The sequence below is a fragment of the Pseudophryne corroboree genome, unplaced genomic scaffold (genome assembly GCF_028390025.1).
Source record: "Pseudophryne corroboree isolate aPseCor3 unplaced genomic scaffold, aPseCor3.hap2 scaffold_192, whole genome shotgun sequence".
NCBI classification, from domain to species: domain Eukaryota; kingdom Metazoa; phylum Chordata; class Amphibia; order Anura; family Myobatrachidae; genus Pseudophryne; species Pseudophryne corroboree.
Window position 1 is genome coordinate 989,167 of NW_026968559.1, and position 18,151 is coordinate 1,007,317.

Sequence of the window (18,151 nt, forward strand, 5' to 3'; positions counted from 1 at the left end):
TCTTTCTAGTGTCCTTCGTTTGGGAGAAAAATGCAATGGTACAAGACAGCTTTTCCTTGCCAATATCTCTCTTTTGCAAAGAGCTACGCATTGGAAAATTCAGGGCTATGTCGTGTAGATGATGGCCTAACAGGAGGCTTTAAAATTTTCTTTCTAGTGACCTTCGTTTGGGAGAAAAATTCAAAGGTACAAGACAGCTTTTCCTTGCCAATATCTCTCTTTTGCAAAGAGCTGCGCATTGGAAAATTCAGGGCTATATCGTGTAGATGATGGCCTAACAGGAGGCTTTAAAATGTTCTTTCTAGTGACCTTCGTTTGGGAGAAAAATGCAAAGGTACAAGACAGCTTTTACTTGCCAATATCTCTCTTTTGCAAAGAGCTGCGCATTGGAAAATTCAGGGCTATGTCGTGAAGATGATGGCCTAACAGGAGGCTTTAAAATTTTCTTTCTAGTGTCCTTCGTTTGGGAGAAAAATGCAATGGTACAAGACAGCTTTTCCTTGCCAATATCTCTCTTTTGCAAAGAGCTACGCATTGGAAAATTCAGGGCTATGTCGTGTAGATGATGGCCTAACAGGAGGCTTTAAAATTTTCTTTCTAGTGACCTTCGTTTGGGAGAAAAATGCAAAGGTACAAGACAGCTTTTCCTTGCCAATATCTCTCTTTTGCAAAGAGCTGCGCATTGGAAAATTCAGGGCTATGTCGTGTAGATGATGGCCTAACAGGAGGCTTTAAAATTTTCTTTCTAGTGACCTTCGTTTGGGAGAAAAATGCAAAGGTACAAGACAGCTTTTCCTTGCCAATATCTCTCTTTTGCAAAGAGCTGCGCATTGGAAAATTCAGGGCTATGTCGTGTAGATGATGGCCTAACAGGAGGCTTTAAAATTTTCTTTCTAGTGTCCTTCGTTTGGGAGAAAAATGCAATGGTACAAGAAAGCTTTTCCTTGCCAATATCTCTCTTTTGCAAAGAGCTGCGCATTGGAAAATTCAGGGCTATGTCGTGTAGATGATGGCCTAACAGGAGGCTTTAAAATTTTCTTTCTAGTGTCCTTCGTTTGGGAGAAAAATGCAAAGGTACTAGACAGCTTTTCCTTGCCAATATCTCTCTTTTGTAAAGAGCTACGCATTGGAAAATTCAGGACTATGTCGTGTAGATGATGGCCTAACAGTAGGCTTTAAAATTTTCTTTCTAGTGACCTTCGTTTGGGAGAAAAATGCAAAGGTACCTGACAGCTTTTCCTTGCCAATATCTCTCTTTTGCAAATAGCTGCGCATTGGAAAACTCAGGGCTATGTCGTGTAGATGATGGCATAACAGGAGGCTTTAAAATTTTAATTCTAGTGTCCTTCGTTTGGGAGAAAAATGCAAAGGTACAAGACAGCTTTTCCTTGCCAATATCTCTCTTTTGCAAAGAGCTGCGCATTGGAAAATTCAGGGCTATGTCGTGTAGATGATGGCCTAACAGGAGGCTTTAAAATTTTCTTTCTAGTGTCCTTCGTTTGGGAGAAAAATGCAATGGTACAAGACAGCTTTTCCTTGCCAATATCTCTCTTTTGCAAAGAGCTGCGCATTGGAAAATTCAGGGCTATTTCGTGTAGATGATGGCCTAACAGGAGGCTTTAAAATTTTCTTTCTAGTGTCCTTCGTTTGGGAGAAAAATGCAAAGGTACAAGACAGCTTTTCCTTGCCAATATCTCTCTTTTGCAAAGAGCTACGCATTGGAAAATTCAGGGCTATGTCATGTAGATGATGGCCTAACAGGAGGCTTTAAAATTTTCTTTCTAGTGACCTTCGTTTGGGAGAAAAATGCAAAGGTACAAGAAAGCTTTTCCATGCCAATATCTCTCTTTTGCAAAGAGTTACGCATTGGAAAATTCAGGGCTATTTCGTGTAGATGATGGCCTAACAGGAGGCTTTAAAATGTTCTTTCTAGTGTCCTTCGTTTGGGAGAAAAATGCAAAGGTACAAGACAGCTTTTCCTTGCCAATATCTCTCTTTTGCAAAGAGCTACGCATTGGAAAATTCAGGGCTATGTCATGTAGATGATGGCCTAACAGGAGGCTTTAAAATTTTAATTCTAGTGTCCTTCGTTTGGGAGAAAAATGCAAAGGCACAAGATAGCTTTTCCTTGCCAATATCTCTCTTTTACAAAGATCTACGCATTGGAAAATTCAGGGCTATGTCGTGTAGATGATGGCCTAACAGGAGGCTTTAAAATTTTCTTTCTAGTGTCCTTCGTTTGGGAGAAAAATGCAATGGTACAAGACAGCTTTTCCTTGCCAATATTTCTCTTTTGCAAAGAGCTACGCATTGGAAAATTCAGGGCTATGTCATGTAGATGATGGCCTAACAGGAGGCTTTAAAATTTTCTTTCTAGTGACCTTCGTTTGGGAGAAAAATGCAAAGGTACTATACAGCTTTTCCTTGCCAATATCTCTCTTTTGCAAAGAGCTGCGCATTGGAAAATTCAGGGCTATGTCGTGTAGATGATGGCCTAACAGGAGGCTTTAAAAATTTCTTTCTAGTGTCCTTCGTTTGGGAGAAAAATGCAAAGGTACAAGACAGCTTTTCCTTGCCAATATCTCTCTTTTGCAAAGAGCTACGCATTGGAAAATTCAGGGCTATGTCGTGTAGATGATGGCTTTACAGGAGGCTTTAAAATTTTCATTCTAATGACCTTCGTTTGGGAGAAAAATGCAAAGGTACAAGACAGCTTTTCCTTGCCAATATCTCTCTTTTGCAAAGAGCAGCGCATTGGAAAATTCAGGGCTATATCGTGTAGATGATGGCCTAACAGGAGGCTTTAAAATTTTAATTCTAGTGTCCTTCGTTTGGGAGAAAAATGCAAAGGTACAAGACAGCTTTTCCTTGCCAATATCTCTCTTTTGCAAAGAGCTGCGCATTGGAAAATTCATGGCTTTGCCGTGTAGATGATGGTCTAACAGGAGGCTTTAAAATTTTCTTTCTAGTGTCCTTCGTTTGGGAGAAAAATGCAATGGTACAAGACAGCTTTACCTTGCCAATATCTCTCTTTTGCAAAGAGCTGCGCATTGGAAAATTCAGGGCTATGTCGTGTAGATGATGGCCTAACGGGAGGCTTTAACATTTTCTTTCTAGTGACCTTCGTTTGGGAGAAAAATGCAAAGGTACAAGACAGCTTTTCCTTGCCAATATCTCTCTTTTGCAAAGAGCTGCGCATTGGAAAATTCAGGGCTATGTCGTGTAGATGATGGCATAACAGGAGGCTTTAAAATTTTAATTCTAGTGTCCTTCGTTTGGGAGAAAAATGCAAAGGTACAAGACAGCTTTTCCTTGCCAATATCTCTCTTTTGCAAAGAGCTGCGCATTGGAAAATTCAGGTCTATGTCGTGTAGATGATGGCCTAACAGGAGGCTTTAAAATTTTCTTTCTAGTGTCCTTCGTTTGGGAGAAAAATGCAATGGTACAAGACAGCTTTTCCTTGCCAATATCTCTCTTTTGCAAAGAGCTGCGCATTGGAAAATTCAGGGCTATTTCGTGTAGATGATGGCCTAACAGGAGGCTTTAAAATTTTCTTTCTAGTGTCCTTCGTTTGGGAGAAAAATGCAAAGGTACAAGACAGCTTTTCCTTGCCAATATCTCTCTTTTGCAAAGAGCTACGCATTGGAAAATTCAGGGCTATGTCGTGTAGATGATGGCCTAACAGGAGGCTTTAAAATTTTCTTTCTAGTGACCTTCGTTTGGGAGAAAAATTCAAAGGTACAAGACAGCTTTTCCTTGCCAATATCTCTCTTTTGCAAAGAGCTGCGCATTGGAAAATTCAGGGCTATATCGTGTAGATGATGGCCTAACAGGAGGCTTTAAAATGTTCTTTCTAGTGACCTTCGTTTGGGAGAAAAATGCAAAGGTACAAGACAGCTTTTACTTGCCAATATCTCTCTTTTGCAAAGAGCTGCGCATTGGAAAATTCAGGGCTATGTCGTGTAGATGATGGCCTAACAGGAGGCTTTAAAATTTTCTTTCTAGTGTCCTTCGTTTGGGAGAAAAATGCAAAGGTACTAGACAGCTTTTCCTTGCCAATATCTCTCTTTTGTAAAGAGCTACGCATTGGAAAATTCAGGACTATGTCGTGTAGATGATGGCCTAACAGTAGGCTTTAAAATTTTCTTTCTAGTGACCTTCGTTTGGGAGAAAAATGCAAAGGTACCTGACAGCTTTTCCTTGCCAATATCTCTCTTTTGCAAATAGCTGCGCATTGGAAAACTCAGGGCTATGTCGTGTAGATGATGGCATAACAGGAGGCTTTAAAATTTTAATTCTAGTGTCCTTCGTTTGGGAGAAAAATGCAAAGGTACAAGACAGCTTTTCCTTGCCAATATCTCTCTTTTGCAAAGAGCTGCGCATTGGAAAATTCAGGGCTATGTCGTGTAGATGATGGCCTAACAGGAGGCTTTAAAATTTTCTTTCTAGTGTCCTTCGTTTGGGAGAAAAATGCAATGGTACAAGACAGCTTTTCCTTGCCAATATCTCTCTTTTGCAAAGAGCTGCGCATTGGAAAATTCAGGGCTATTTCGTGTAGATGATGGCCTAACAGGAGGCTTTAAAATTTTCTTTCTAGTGTCCTTCGTTTGGGAGAAAAATGCAAAGGTACAAGACAGCTTTTCCTTGCCAATATCTCTCTTTTGCAAAGAGCTACGCATTGGAAAATTCAGGGCTATGTCATGTAGATGATGGCCTAACAGGAGGCTTTAAAATTTTCTTTCTAGTGACCTTCGTTTGGGAGAAAAATGCAAAGGTACAAGAAAGCTTTTCCATGCCAATATCTCTCTTTTGCAAAGAGTTACGCATTGGAAAATTCAGGGCTATTTCGTGTAGATGATGGCCTAACAGGAGGCTTTAAAATGTTCTTTCTAGTGTCCTTCGTTTGGGAGAAAAATGCAAAGGTACAAGACAGCTTTTCCTTGCCAATATCTCTCTTTTGCAAAGAGCTACGCATTGGAAAATTCAGGGCTATGTCATGTAGATGATGGCCTAACAGGAGGCTTTAAAATTTTAATTCTAGTGTCCTTCGTTTGGGAGAAAAATGCAAAGGCACAAGATAGCTTTTCCTTGCCAATATCTCTCTTTTACAAAGATCTACGCATTGGAAAATTCAGGGCTATGTCGTGTAGATGATGGCCTAACAGGAGGCTTTAAAATTTTCTTTCTAGTGTCCTTCGTTTGGGAGAAAAATGCAATGGTACAAGACAGCTTTTCCTTGCCAATATTTCTCTTTTGCAAAGAGCTACGCATTGGAAAATTCAGGGCTATGTCATGTAGATGATGGCCTAACAGGAGGCTTTAAAATTTTCTTTCTAGTGACCTTCGTTTGGGAGAAAAATGCAAAGGTACTATACAGCTTTTCCTTGCCAATATCTCTCTTTTGCAAAGAGCTGCGCATTGGAAAATTCAGGGCTATGTCGTGTAGATGATGGCCTAACAGGAGGCTTTAAAAATTTCTTTCTAGTGTCCTTCGTTTGGGAGAAAAATGCAAAGGTACAAGACAGCTTTTCCTTGCCAATATCTCTCTTTTGCAAAGAGCTACGCATTGGAAAATTCAGGGCTATGTCGTGTAGATGATGGCTTTACAGGAGGCTTTAAAATTTTCATTCTAATGACCTTCGTTTGGGAGAAAAATGCAAAGGTACAAGACAGCTTTTCCTTGCCAATATCTCTCTTTTGCAAAGAGCAGCGCATTGGAAAATTCAGGGCTATATCGTGTAGATGATGGCCTAACAGGAGGCTTTAAAATTTTAATTCTAGTGTCCTTCGTTTGGGAGAAAAATGCAAAGGTACAAGACAGCTTTTCCTTGCCAATATCTCTCTTTTGCAAAGAGCTGCGCATTGGAAAATTCATGGCTTTGCCGTGTAGATGATGGTCTAACAGGAGGCTTTAAAATTTTCTTTCTAGTGTCCTTCGTTTGGGAGAAAAATGCAATGGTACAAGACAGCTTTACCTTGCCAATATCTCTCTTTTGCAAAGAGCTGCGCATTGGAAAATTCAGGGCTATGTCGTGTAGATGATGGCCTAACGGGAGGCTTTAACATTTTCTTTCTAGTGACCTTCGTTTGGGAGAAAAATGCAAAGGTACAAGACAGCTTTTCCTTGCCAATATCTCTCTTTTGCAAAGAGCTGCGCATTGGAAAATTCAGGGCTATGTCGTGTAGATGATGGCATAACAGGAGGCTTTAAAATTTTAATTCTAGTGTCCTTCGTTTGGGAGAAAAATGCAAAGGTACAAGACAGCTTTTCCTTGCCAATATCTCTCTTTTGCAAAGAGCTGCGCATTGGAAAATTCAGGTCTATGTCGTGTAGATGATGGCCTAACAGGAGGCTTTAAAATTTTCTTTCTAGTGTCCTTCGTTTGGGAGAAAAATGCAATGGTACAAGACAGCTTTTCCTTGCCAATATCTCTCTTTTGCAAAGAGCTGCGCATTGGAAAATTCAGGGCTATTTCGTGTAGATGATGGCCTAACAGGAGGCTTTAAAATTTTCTTTCTAGTGTCCTTCGTTTGGGAGAAAAATGCAAAGGTACAAGACAGCTTTTCCTTGCCAATATCTCTCTTTTGCAAAGAGCTACGCATTGGAAAATTCAGGGCTATGTCGTGTAGATGATGGCCTAACAGGAGGCTTTAAAATTTTCTTTCTAGTGACCTTCGTTTGGGAGAAAAATTCAAAGGTACAAGACAGCTTTTCCTTGCCAATATCTCTCTTTTGCAAAGAGCTGCGCATTGGAAAATTCAGGGCTATATCGTGTAGATGATGGCCTAACAGGAGGCTTTAAAATGTTCTTTCTAGTGACCTTCGTTTGGGAGAAAAATGCAAAGGTACAAGACAGCTTTTACTTGCCAATATCTCTCTTTTGCAAAGAGCTGCGCATTGGAAAATTCAGGGCTATGTCGTGAAGATGATGGCCTAACAGGAGGCTTTAAAATTTTCTTTCTAGTGTCCTTCGTTTGGGAGAAAAATGCAATGGTACAAGACAGCTTTTCCTTGCCAATATCTCTCTTTTGCAAAGAGCTACGCATTGGAAAATTCAGGGCTATGTCGTGTAGATGATGGCCTAACAGGAGGCTTTAAAATTTTCTTTCTAGTGACCTTCGTTTGGGAGAAAAATGCAAAGGTACAAGACAGCTTTTCCTTGCCAATATCTCTCTTTTGCAAAGAGCTGCGCATTGGAAAATTCAGGGCTATGTCGTGTAGATGATGGCCTAACAGGAGGCTTTAAAATTTTCTTTCTAGTGACCTTCGTTTGGGAGAAAAATGCAAAGGTACAAGACAGCTTTTCCTTGCCAATATCTCTCTTTTACAAAGAGCTACGCATTGGAAAATTCAGGGCTATGTCGTGTAGATGATGGCCTAACAGGAGGCTTTAAAATTTTCTTTCTAGTGTCCTTCGTTTGGGAGAAAAATGCAATGGTACAAGACAGCTTTTCATTGCCAATATCTCTCTTTTGCAAAGAGCTACGCATTGGAAAATTCAGGGCTATGTCGTGTAGATGATGGCCTAACAGGAGGCTTTAAAATTTTCTTTCTAGTGTCCTTCGTTTGGGAGAAAAATGCAATGGTACAAGACAGCTTTTCCTTGCCAATATCTCTCTTTTGCAAAGAGCTACGCATTGGAAAATTCAGGGCTATGTCGTGTAGATGATGGCCTAACAGGAGGCTTTAACATTTTCTTTCTAGTGACCTTCGTTTGGGAGAAAAATGCAAAGGTACAAGACAGCTTTTCCTTGCCAATATCTCTCTTTTGCAAAGAGCTGCGCATTGGAAAATTCAGGGCTATGTCGTGTAGATGATGGCCTAACAGGAGGCTTTAAAATTTTCTTTCTAGTGTCCTTCGTTTGGGAGAAAAATGCAATGGTACAAGAAAGCTTTTCCTTGCCAATATCTCTCTTTTGCAAAGAGCTGCGCATTGGAAAATTCAGGGCTATGTCGTGTAGATGATGGCCTAACAGGAGGCTTTAAAATTTTCTTTCTAGTGTCCTTCGTTTGGGAGAAAAATGCAAAGGTACAAGACAGCTTTTCCTTGCCAATATCTCTCTTTTGTAAAGAGCTACGCATTGGAAAATTCAGGACTATGTCGTGTAGATGATGGCCTAACAGGAGGCTTTAAAATTTTCTTTCTAGTGACCTTCGTTTGGGAGAAAAATGCAAAGGTACCTGACAGCTTTTCCTTGCCAATATCTCTCTTTTGCAAAGAGCTGCGCATTGGAAAATTCAGGGCTATGTCGTGTAGATGATGGCATAACAGGAGGCTTTAAAATTTTAATTCTAGTGTCCTTCGTTTGGGAGAAAAATTCAAAGGTACAAGACAGCTTTTCCTTGCCAATATCTCTCTTTTGCAAAGAGCTGCGCATTGGAAAATTCAGGGCTATGTCGTGTAGATGATGGCCTAACAGGAGGCTTTAAAATTTTCTTTCTAGTGTCCTTCGTTTGGGAGAAAAATGCAATGGTACAAGAAAGCTTTTCCTTGCCAATATCTCTCTTTTGCAAAGAGCTGCGCATTGGAAAATTCAGGGCTATGTCGTGTAGATGATGGCCTAACAGGAGGCTTTAAAATTTTCTTTCTAGTGTCCTTCGTTTGGGAGAAAAATGCAAAGGTACTAGACAGCTTTTCCTTGCCAATATCTCTCTTTTGTAAAGAGCTACGCATTGGAAAATTCAGGACTATGTCGTGTAGATGATGGCCTAACAGTAGGCTTTAAAATTTTCTTTCTAGTGACCTTCGTTTGGGAGAAAAATGCAAAGGTACCTGACAGCTTTTCCTTGCCAATATCTCTCTTTTGCAAATAGCTGCGCATTGGAAAACTCAGGGCTATGTCGTGTAGATGATGGCATAACAGGAGGCTTTAAAATTTTAATTCTAGTGTCCTTCGTTTGGGAGAAAAATGCAAAGGTACAAGACAGCTTTTCCTTGCCAATATCTCTCTTTTGCAAAGAGCTGCGCATTGGAAAATTCAGGGCTATGTCGTGTAGATGATGGCCTAACAGGAGGCTTTAAAATTTTCTTTCTAGTGACCTTCGTTTGGGAGAAAAATGCAAAGGTACAAGACAGCTTTTCCTTGCCAATATCTCTCTTTTACAAAGAGCTACGCATTGGAAAATTCAGGGCTATGTCGTGTAGATGATGGCCTAACAGGAGGCTTTAAAATTTTCTTTCTAGTGTCCTTCGTTTGGGAGAAAAATGCAATGGTACAAGACAGCTTTTCATTGCCAATATCTCTCTTTTGCAAAGAGCTACGCATTGGAAAATTCAGGGCTATGTCGTGTAGATGATGGCCTAACAGGAGGCTTTAAAATTTTCTTTCTAGTGTCCTTCGTTTGGGAGAAAAATGTAATGGTACAAGACAGCTTTTCCTTGCCAATATCTCTCTTTTGCAAAGAGCTACGCATTGGAAATTTCAGGGCTATGTCGTGTAGATGATGGCCTAACAGGAGGCTTTAACATTTTCTTTCTAGTGACCTTCGTTTGGGAGAAAAATGCAAAGGTACAAGACAGCTTTTCCTTGCCAATATCTCTCTTTTGCAAAGAGCTGCGCATTGGAAAATTCAGGGCTATGTCGTGTAGATGATGGCCTAACAGGAGGCTTTAAAATTTTCTTTCTAGTGTCCTTCGTTTGGGAGAAAAATGCAATGGTACAAGAAAGCTTTTCCTTGCCAATATCTCTCTTTTGCAAAGAGCTGCGCATTGGAAAATTCAGGGCTATGTCGTGTAGATGATGGCCTAACAGGAGGCTTTAAAATTTTCTTTCTAGTGTCCTTCGTTTGGGAGAAAAATGCAAAGGTACAAGACAGCTTTTCCTTGCCAATATCTCTCTTTTGTAAAGAGCTACGCATTGGAAAATTCAGGACTATGTCGTGTAGATGATGGCCTAACAGGAGGCTTTAAAATTTTCTTTCTAGTGACCTTCGTTTGGGAGAAAAATGCAAAGGTACCTGACAGCTTTTCCTTGCCAATATCTCTCTTTTGCAAAGAGCTGCGCATTGGAAAATTCAGGGCTATGTCGTGTAGATGATGGCATAACAGGAGGCTTTAAAATTTTAATTCTAGTGTCCTTCGTTTGGGAGAAAAATTCAAAGGTACAAGACAGCTTTTCCTTGCCAATATCTCTCTTTTGCAAAGAGCTACGCATTGGAAAATTCAGGGCTATGTCGTGTAGATGATGGCCTAACAGGAGGCTTTAAAATTTTCTTTCTAGTGACCTTCGTTTGGGAGAAAAATGCAAAGGTACAAGACAGCTTTTCCTTGCCAATATCTCTCTTTTGCAAAGAGCTGCGCATTGGAAAATTCAGGGCTATGTCGTGTAGATGATGGCCTAACAGGAGGCTTTAAAATTTTCTTTCTAGTGTCCTTCGTTTGGGAGAAAAATGCAATGGTACAAGAAAGCTTTTCCTTGCCAATATCTCTCTTTTGCAAAGAGCTGCGCATTGGAAAATTCAGGGCTATGTCGTGTAGATGATGGCCTAACAGGAGGCTTTAAAATTTTCTTTCTAGTGTCCTTCGTTTGGGAGAAAAATGCAAAGGTACTAGACAGCTTTTCCTTGCCAATATCTCTCTTTTGTAAAGAGCTACGCATTGGAAAATTCAGGACTATGTCGTGTAGATGATGGCCTAACAGTAGGCTTTAAAATTTTCTTTCTAGTGACCTTCGTTTGGGAGAAAAATGCAAAGGTACCTGACAGCTTTTCCTTGCCAATATCTCTCTTTTGCAAATAGCTGCGCATTGGAAAACTCAGGGCTATGTCGTGTAGATGATGGCATAACAGGAGGCTTTAAAATTTTAATTCTAGTGTCCTTCGTTTGGGAGAAAAATGCAAAGGTACAAGACAGCTTTTCCTTGCCAATATCTCTCTTTTGTAAAGAGCTACGCATTGGAAAATTCAGGACTATGTCGTGTAGATGATGGCCTAACAGTAGGCTTTAAAATTTTCTTTCTAGTGACCTTCGTTTGGGAGAAAAATGCAAAGGTACCTGACAGCTTTTCCTTGCCAATATCTCTCTTTTGCAAATAGCTGCGCATTGGAAAACTCAGGGCTATGTCGTGTAGATGATGGCATAACAGGAGGCTTTAAAATTTTAATTCTAGTGTCCTTCGTTTGGGAGAAAAATGCAAAGGTACAAGACAGCTTTTCCTTGCCAATATCTCTCTTTTGCAAAGAGCTGCGCATTGGAAAATTCAGGGCTATGTCGTGTAGATGATGGCCTAACAGGAGGCTTTAAAATTTTCTTTCTAGTGTCCTTCGTTTGGGAGAAAAATGCAATGGTACAAGACAGCTTTTCCTTGCCAATATCTCTCTTTTGCAAAGAGCTGCGCATTGGAAAATTCAGGGCTATGTCGTGTAGATGATGGCCTAACAGGAGGCTTTAAAATTTTCTTTCTAGTGACCTTCGTTTGGGAGAAAAATGCAAAGGTACAAGACAGCTTTTCCTTGCCAATATCTCTCTTTTACAAAGAGCTACGCATTGGAAAATTCAGGGCTATGTCGTGTAGATGATGGCCTAACAGGAGGCTTTAAAATTTTCTTTCTAGTGTCCTTCGTTTGGGAGAAAAATGCAATGGTACAAGACAGCTTTTCCTTGCCAATATCTCTCTTTTGCAAAGAGCTACGCATTGGAAAATTCAGGGCTATGTCGTGTAGATGATGGCCTAACAGGAGGCTTTAAAATTTTCTTTCTAGTGTCCTTCGTTTGGGAGAAAAATGCAAAGGTACAAGACAGCTTTTCCTTGCCAATATCTCTCTTTTGCAAAGAGCTACGCATTGGAAAATTCAGGGCTATGTCGTGTAGATGATGGCCTAACAGGAGGCTTTAAAATTTTCTTTCTAGTGACCTTCGTTTGGGAGAAAAATGCAAAGGTACAAGACAGCTTTTCCTTGCCAATATCTCTCTTTTGCAAAGAGCTGCGCATTGGAAAATTCAGGGCTATGTCGTGTAGATGATGGCCTAACAGGAGGCTTTAAAATTTTCTTTCTAGTGACCTTCGTTTGGGAGAAAAATGCAAAGGTACAAGACAGCTTTTCCTTGCCAATATCTCTCTTTTGCAAAGAGCTGCGCATTGGAAAATTCAGGGCTATGTCGTGTAGATGATGGCCTAACAGGAGGCTTTAAAATTTTCTTTCTAGTGACCTTCGTTTGGGAGAAAAATGCAAAGGTACAAGACAGCTTTTCCTTGCCAATATCTCTCTTTTACAAAGAGCTACGCATTGGAAAATTCAGGGCTATGTCGTGTAGATGATGGCCTAACAGGAGGCTTTAAAATTTTCTTTCTAGTGTCCTTCGTTTGGGAGAAAAATGCAATGGTACAAGACAGCTTTTCCTTGCCAATATCTCTCTTTTGCAAAGAGCTACGCATTGGAAAATTCAGGGCTATGTCGTGTAGATGATGGCCTAACAGGAGGCTTTAAAATTTTCTTTCTAGTGTCCTTCGTTTGGGAGAAAAATGCAAAGGTACAAGACAGCTTTTCCTTGCCAATATCTCTCTTTTGCAAAGAGCTACGCATTGGAAAATTCAGGGCTATGTCGTGTAGATGATGGCCTAACAGGAGGCTATAAAATTTTCTTTCTAGTGACCTTCGTTTGGGAGAAAAATGCAAAGGTACAAGACAGCTTTTCCTTGCCAATATCTCACTTTTGCAAAGAGCTGCGCATTGGAAAATTCAGGGCTATGTCGTGTAGATGATGGCCTAACAGGAGGCTTTAAAATTTTCTTTCTAGTGACCTTCGTTTGGGAGAAAAATGCAAAGGTACAAGACAGCTTTTCCTTGCCAATATCTCTCTTTTGCAAAGAGCTACGCATTGGAAAATTCAGGGCTATGTCGTGTAGATGATGGCCTAACAGGAGGCTTTAAAATTTTCTTTCTAGTGACCTTCGTTTGGGAGAAAAATGCAAAGGTACAAGACAGCTTTTCCTTGCCAATATCTCTCTTTTGCAAAGAGCTGCGCATTGGAAAATTCAGGGCTATATCGTGTAGATGATGGCCTAACAGGAGGCTTTAAAATTTTCTTTCTAGTGACCTTCGTTTGGGAGAAAAATGCAAAGGTACAAGACAGCTTTTCCTTGCCAATATCTCTCTTTTGCAAAGAGCTGCGCATTGGAAAATTCAGGGCTATGTCGTGTAGATGATGGCCTAACAGGAGGCTTTAAAATTTTCTTTCTAGTGTCCTTCGTTTGGGAGAAAAATGCAATGGTACAAGACAGCTTTTCCTTGCCAATATCTCTCTTTTGCAAAGAGCTACGCATTGGAAAATTCAGGGCTATGTCGTGTAGATGATGGCCTAACAGGAGGCTTTAAAATTTTCTTTCTAGTGACCTTCGTTTGGGAGAAAAATGCAAAGGTACAAGACAGCTTTTCCTTGCCAATATCTCTCTTTTGCAAAGAGCTGCGCATTGGAAAATTCAGGGCTATGTCGTGTAGATGATGGCCTAACAGGAGGCTTTAAAATTTTCTTTCTAGTGACCTTCGTTTGGGAGAAAAATGCAAAGGTACAAGACAGCTTTTCCTTGCCAATATCTCTCTTTTACAAAGAGCTACGCATTGGAAAATTCAGGGCTATGTCGTGTAGATGATGGCCTAACAGGAGGCTTTAAAATTTTCTTTCTAGTGTCCTTCGTTTGGGAGAAAAATGCAATGGTACAAGACAGCTTTTCCTTGCCAATATCTCTCTTTTGCAAAGAGCTACGCATTGGAAAATTCAGGGCTATGTCGTGTAGATGATGGCCTAACAGGAGGCTTTAAAATTTTCTTTCTAGTGTCCTTCGTTTGGGAGAAAAATGCAAAGGTACAAGACAGCTTTTCCTTGCCAATATCTCTCTTTTGCAAAGAGCTACGCAGTGGAAAATTCAGGGCTATGTCGTGTAGATGATGGCCTAACAGGAGGCTATAAAATTTTCTTTCTAGTGACCTTCGTTTGGGAGAAAAATGCAAAGGTACAAGACAGCTTTTCCTTGCCAATATCTCACTTTTGCAAAGAGCTGCGCATTGGAAAATTCAGGGCTATGTCGTGTAGATGATGGCCTAACAGGAGGCTTTAAAATTTTCTTTCTAGTGACCTTCGTTTGGGAGAAAAATGCAAAGGTACAAGACAGCTTTTCCTTGCCAATATCTCTCTTTTGCAAAGAGCTGCGCATTGGAAAATTCAGGGCTATGTCGTGTAGATGATGGCCTAACAGGAGGCTTTAAAATTTTCTTTCTAGTGTCCTTCGTTTGGGAGAAAAATGCAATGGTACAAGACAGCTTTTCCTTGCCAATATCTCTCTTTTGCAAAGAGCTACGCATTGGAAAATTCAGGGCTATGTCGTGTAGATGATGGCCTAACAGGAGGCTTTAAAATTTTCTTTCTAGTGTCCTTCGTTTGGGAGAAAAATGCAAAGGTACAAGACAGCTTTTCCTTGCCAATATCTCTCTTTTGCAAAGAGCTACGCATTGGAAAATTCAGGGCTATGTCGTGTAGATGATGGCCTAACAGGAGGCTATAAAATTTTCTTTCTAGTGACCTTCGTTTGGGAGAAAAATGCAAAGGTACAAGACAGCTTTTCCTTGCCAATATCTCACTTTTGCAAAGAGCTGCGCATTGGAAAATTCAGGGCTATGTCGTGTAGATGATGGCCTAACAGGAGGCTTTAAAATTTTCTTTCTAGTGACCTTCGTTTGGGAGAAAAATGCAAAGGTACAAGACAGCTTTTCCTTGCCAATATCTCTCTTTTGCAAAGAGCTACGCATTGGAAAATTCAGGGCTATGTCGTGTAGATGATGGCCTAACAGGAGGCTTTAAAATTTTCTTTCTAGTGACCTTCGTTTGGGAGAAAAATGCAAAGGTACAAGACAGCTTTTCCTTGCCAATATCTCTCTTTTGCAAAGAGCTGCGCATTGGAAAATTCAGGGCTATGTCGTGTAGATGATGGCCTAACAGGAGGCTTTAAAATTTTCTTTCTAGTGACCTTCGTTTGGGAGAAAAATGCAAAGGTACAAGACAGCTTTTCCTTGCCAATATCTCTCTTTTGCAAAGAGCTGCGCATTGGAAAATTCAGGGCTATGTCGTGTAGATGATGGCCTAACAGGAGGCTTTAAAATTTTCTTTCTAGTGTCCTTCGTTTGGGAGAAAAATGCAATGGTACAAGACAGCTTTTCCTTGCCAATATCTCTCTTTTGCAAAGAGCTGCGCATTGGAAAATTCAGGGCTATATCGTGTAGATGATGGCCTAACAGGAGGCTTTAAAATTTTCTTTCTAGTGACCTTCGTTTGGGAGAAAAATGCAAAGGTACAAGACAGCTTTTCCTTGCCAATATCTCTCTTTTGCAAAGAGCTGCGCATTGGAAAATTCAGGGCTATGTCGTGTAGATGATGGCCTAACAGGAGGCTTTAAAATTTTCTTTCTAGTGTCCTTCGTTTGGGAGAAAAATGCAATGGTACAAGACAGCTTTTCCTTGCCAATATCTCTCTTTTGCAAAGAGCTACGCATTGGAAAATTCAGGGCTATGTCGTGTAGATGATGGCCTAACAGGAGGCTTTAAAATTTTCTTTCTAGTGACCTTCGTTTGGGAGAAAAATGCAAAGGTACAAGACAGCTTTTCCTTGCCAATATCTCTCTTTTGCAAAGAGCTGCGCATTGGAAAATTCAGGGCTATGTCGTGTAGATGATGGCCTAACAGGAGGCTTTAAAATTTTCTTTCTAGTGACCTTCGTTTGGGAGAAAAATGCAAAGGTACAAGACAGCTTTTCCTTGCCAATATCTCTCTTTTACAAAGAGCTACGCATTGGAAAATTCAGGGCTATGTCGTGTAGATGATGGCCTAACAGGAGGCTTTAAAATTTTCTTTCTAGTGTCCTTCGTTTGGGAGAAAAAAGCAATGGTACAAGACAGCTTTTCCTTGCCAATATCTCTCTTTTGCAAAGAGCTACGCATTGGAAAATTCAGGGCTATGTCGTGTAGATGATGGCCTAACAGGAGGCTTTAAAATTTTCTTTCTAGTGTCCTTCGTTTGGGAGAAAAATGCAAAGGTACAAGACAGCTTTTCCTTGCCAATATCTCTCTTTTGCAAAGAGCTACGCATTGGAAAATTCAGGGCTATGTCGTGTAGATGATGGCCTAACAGGAGGCTATAAAATTTTCTTTCTAGTGACCTTCGTTTGGGAGAAAAATGCAAAGGTACAAGACAGCTTTTCCTTGCCAATATCTCACTTTTGCAAAGAGCTGCGCATTGGAAAATTCAGGGCTATGTCGTGTAGATGATGGCCTAACAGGAGGCTTTAAAATTTTCTTTCTAGTGACCTTCGTTTGGGAGAAAAATGCAAAGGTACAAGACAGCTTTTCCTTGCCAATATCTCTCTTTTGCAAAGAGCTACGCATTGGAAAATTCAGGGCTATGTCGTGTAGATGATGGCCTAACAGGAGGCTTTAAAATTTTCTTTCTAGTGACCTTCGTTTGGGAGAAAAATGCAAAGGTACAAGACAGCTTTTCCTTGCCAATATCTCTCTTTTGCAAAGAGCTGCGCATTGGAAAATTCAGGGCTATATCGTGTAGATGATGGCCTAACAGGAGGCTTTAAAATTTTCTTTCTAGTGACCTTCGTTTGGGAGAAAAATGCAAAGGTACAAGACAGCTTTTCCTTGCCAATATCTCTCTTTTGCAAAGAGCTGCGCATTGGAAAATTCAGGGCTATGTCGTGTAGATGATGGCCTAACAGGAGGCTTTAAAATTTTCTTTCTAGTGTCCTTCGTTTGGGAGAAAAATGCAATGGTACAAGACAGCTTTTCCTTGCCAATATCTCTCTTTTGCAAAGAGCTACGCATTGGAAAATTCAGGGCTATGTCGTGTAGATGATGGCCTAACAGGAGGCTTTAAAATTTTCTTTCTAGTGACCTTCGTTTGGGAGAAAAATGCAAAGGTACAAGACAGCTTTTCCTTGCCAATATCTCTCTTTTGCAAAGAGCTGCGCATTGGAAAATTCAGGGCTATGTCGTGTAGATGATGGCCTAACAGGAGGCTTTAAAATTTTCTTTCTAGTGACCTTCGTTTGGGAGAAAAATGCAAAGGTACAAGACAGCTTTTCCTTGCCAATATCTCTCTTTTACAAAGAGCTACGCATTGGAAAATTCAGGGCTATGTCGTGTAGATGATGGCCTAACAGGAGGCTTTAAAATTTTCTTTCTAGTGTCCTTCGTTTGGGAGAAAAATGCAATGGTACAAGACAGCTTTTCCTTGCCAATATCTCTCTTTTGCAAAGAGCTACGCATTGGAAAATTCAGGGCTATGTCGTGTAGATGATGGCCTAACAGGAGGCTTTAAAATTTTCTTTCTAGTGTCCTTCGTTTGGGAGAAAAATGCAAAGGTACAAGACAGCTTTTCCTTGCCAATATCTCTCTTTTGCAAAGAGCTACGCATTGGAAAATTCAGGGCTATGTCGTGTAGATGATGGCCTAACAGGAGGCTATAAAATTTTCTTTCTAGTGACCTTCGTTTGGGAGAAAAATGCAAAGGTACAAGACAGCTTTTCCTTGCCAATATCTCACTTTTGCAAAGAGCTGCGCATTGGAAAATTCAGGGCTATGTCGTGTAGATGATGGCCTAACAGGAGGCTTTAAAATTTTCTTTCTAGTGACCTTCGTTTGGGAGAAAAATGCAAAGGTACAAGACAGCTTTTCCTTGCCAATATCTCTCTTTTGCAAAGAGCTGCGCATTGGAAAATTCAGGGCTATGTCGTGTAGATGATGGCCTAACAGGAGGCTTTAAAATTTTCTTTCTAGTGTCCTTCGTTTGGGAGAAAAATGCAATGGTACAAGACAGCTTTTCCTTGCCAATATCTCTCTTTTGCAAAGAGCTACGCATTGGAAAATTCAGGGCTATGTCGTGTAGATGATGGCCTAACAGGAGGCTTTAAAATTTTCTTTCTAGTGTCCTTCGTTTGGGAGAAAAATGCAATGGTACAAGACAGCTTTTAATTGCCAATATCTCTCTTTTGCAAAGAGCTACGCATTGGAAAATTCAGGGCTATGTCGTGTAGATGATGGCCTAACAGGAGGCTTTAACATTTTCTTTCTAGTGACCTTCGTTTGGGAGAAAAATGCAAAGGTACAAGACAGCTTTTCCTTGCCAATATCTTTCTTTTGCAAAGAGCTGCGCATTGGA